This window comes from Adiantum capillus-veneris, chromosome 6 (genome assembly GCF_014529385.1).
Source record: "Adiantum capillus-veneris isolate H3 chromosome 6, ASM1452938v2, whole genome shotgun sequence".
NCBI classification, from domain to species: Eukaryota; Viridiplantae; Streptophyta; class Polypodiopsida; order Polypodiales; family Pteridaceae; genus Adiantum; species Adiantum capillus-veneris.
This window is the reverse complement of record NC_140936.1, coordinates 154188160-154191524: the sequence shown is the minus strand read 5'-3', so window position 1 is coordinate 154191524 and position 3365 is coordinate 154188160.

Here is a 3365-nt window from a genome sequence, read left to right as displayed (position 1 = left end):
GGGTGGAGAGAGCAACAAAAAGCATAACACCTAATTAGATAGCAGGAACAATAGTTCAAAAGAGAGAGAAATTAAGTAATTGACAATAGTTGAGGACGGGATTTGCATGAAGCCGGTCCCCCCTCCAAAAGGCTTTGTATTATGGTTTCTCCCATCAAGAGAGACATTTTACAATACAATTCTTTGTGTTCCTTCAATACTAGCTAGTGCAATGAAGATGGAAGCTTCATGCACTAAGAAAAACACTTATCAAACACAACATCAATTCCCTCACGGTCTCAGACCCAAGACCTCACACACCTTCGACACACACCTTCGAAGATGGTGAGAGCTAGCGGGGTATGAGAGTAGATTGAGAGGAAGAAGGAGTATTCTTACGAGAAATATGTACATAATCACTCATATTAGCATAGCTTAGCTTAGTAATTAGTATGGTAGAGGAGATGAGCATGCATTGAAGCTTGGCTCTTGGTGGATTTGCATAACAAAGCCAAGAGTTGGTGGTGTAGGCATCCCTTCTCACAAGCTTGGAGTAGCTTCAATACTAGCTAGTGCAATGAAGATGGAAGCTTCATGCACTAAGAAAAACACTTATCAAACACAACATCAATTCCCTCATGGTCTCAGACCCAAGACCTCACACACCTTCGACACACACCTTCGAAGATGGTGAGAGCTAGCGGGGTATGAGAGTAGATTGAGAGGAAGAAGGAGTATTCTTACGAGAAATATGTACATAATCACTCATATTAGCATAGATTAGCTTAGTAATTAGCATGGTAGAGGAGATGAGCATGCATTGAAGCTTGGATCTTGGTGGATTTGCATCACAAAGCCAAGAGTTGTTGGTGTAGGCATCCCTTCTCACAAGCTTGGAGTAGGTGGTAAGCTTTCCATTAAAGCTTGAGAAGGAGAGAGAGTCTTCTTTGCTTCACAGATGAGATTGTGTGAGTGTGTGAGTGAATAATTTCTTGCAAAAATCAGCCCCCTCTCTCTCTTGCTCAACCTCCCTTGCTAATTACTCATGCTACAACCCTATTGGACCTCCCCAGGCCTAGCCAATGGAAATTAAGCAGCATAAGTGATAGCCTTCCGACATGTGTCCCCCTTTCCCCTTTTGTGAGAGCTTTAGGTAATTAATAAATGCAACTAAACTCTCATTGGACCCCTTTGCCTCTTGGCCAATAGGAATCAGGCAAGCCATTGGGCTGTTGAATGCTCATTGGTCCCCTTGGGATACTGTCCAATAGTCTTCTAGAGAGCTTATTACTTATTGGTTCTTTTATTTAGTGTTTTTTAATTAGTTAAACTAGATTTACTCTAGCCTAATTCTCATTGGTCCACCTCCATGGTCATCCAATAGGATTTGAGTACACCTTGTGGGCATCTGGCCTAGGGAGCTGACATGTGTCCCTCTTTCCCCTTGTGTACAAATGAAGCTTGTGAGTGTGTGTGGGTGTTTCTCTCTCATCCCCTTCTTCTTGGGCTCGCCCCCTCCTATGTAGGGCTTGACAAAGACTTTTTGGGACACACACAAAGCATCCAATTCCCCTAATGTTTGACCTTTGGACACAATCTTTGAATTTTGGAACCTTAGCATTTTGCAAGTCTTAATGTGCTTAACCTTAGGGTCTTTTGAGCCCATTGTTGCACATAGCTATTTTGCAGATGGCCCCCCCTTTGGATCCCTATTTTCCCTCCTTTGGATCCCTATTGTGGCCGGTCTGCTAGCTTAACCAATATTCTAGCTTTTTCTCCCCTAGCACTTCCCCATATTAAATGATCAGTTAAACATGAGAAAATCATTTGGGAGAATTAGATATTGTTTATTATGACATGTAGGGTGGACACAAGGTGAAGGGTGGGGCCTTGCCAAAGGTGTAGCAATGGCCAAGATGATCGATGTAGTGAACGTCATATATTGACGTTCTATAGAGTAGGGGAGGTGTTGATAATGAAGATGGGTACATATATTTGCGATTGGCATTCTACACAAGGCTCGCATTGTATCCATGTGTCCACAACATGGCATGGGCAAGGAAGAGCTCAAGAGAGTGGGTTGTTTTCAATGAGCATAAAGTTGGGAATCCTCCCCAACTATTGTCGATCCTGAAATAAAGCATTCCGCTTACTATCTGCTATTGAGCGAGACCCTCCTAGGAATGATGCCGTGGTGTGGCATGCTCATGCCTCAGGTTGGGGTGGAGTTGGGGTTGATGTAGCTATGGTAGGTTGGGAGGGGAAGATGGTGGAGAAAATTTTTGGTTAACAGGGGTCGCGCAATACCTTGGATGGGCTTGCCGTGTATAGAAGAGCATCAGTGGGAGAGTTGGAATATGGGAATCCCGGGCCACACGGTACCAAACCATCATCATCATGCCCTCCATAACTTTGCAACAACATCACCTCCCATGGAGTGATGGACCTGCTCGCAAGGTCACGGATTAGTAATTTGGTGCACTATATCACCTTGCTCTCAAGCAGACTCTCTCATTACCGCCCCACCTCTTGCCCTTGGTAGTAGCCTACGTGTTCCTAATTCCATGACGTCGACTCGATTACTACCTCTTACCTTGCTCATCACCTAAATTCACACCAATAAAATAAGCAATGCTATTGATGCCATTACCACCCCTCTTACACATACCAGTAGCCATGCTCCTTCTATGGTAATGATGCAATCGACTCCAAACACAAAGGAAGCTCCTTGAATTAAGCGAAGCAAGAGAGAGAGAGAGAGAGAGAGAGAGAGAGAGAGAGAGAGAGAGAGAGAGAGAGAGAGAGAGAGAGAGAGAGAGAGAGAGAGAGAGAGAGAGAGAGAGAGAGAGAGAGAGAGAGAGAGAGAATCAAGGTTTTCCCTCGACCATGGTACAAACACCTGTACAATCAGGTCATCTCTATCCACACACACACACACACACACACACACAAAATTGATGAATGCAAATGCATGGCTTTAGCACTCTACGGCAGTAAAAACCTCAGTCCAGGCAACACCTCGACTCTCACTCAAGTAACCACTTGACAATCAGGTCATGTCTATCCACACACACACACACACACACACACACACACACACACACACACACACACACACACACACACACACACACACACACACACACACACACACACAAAATTGATGAATGCAAATGCATTGCTTTAGCACTCTACGGCAGTAAAAACCTCAGTCCAAGCAACACCTCGACTCTCACTCAAGTAACCACTTGACATAGCAACAAAGTTTCCTCTCTCCCTAGCACGTGATGTGTGTGTGTGTGTGGAGGTGTAGGGGTAGTTTATCTCTCTCTCTCTCTCTCTCTCTCTCCCCCACGTATGCAACACCTCTTTCTAGAATCTTTGTC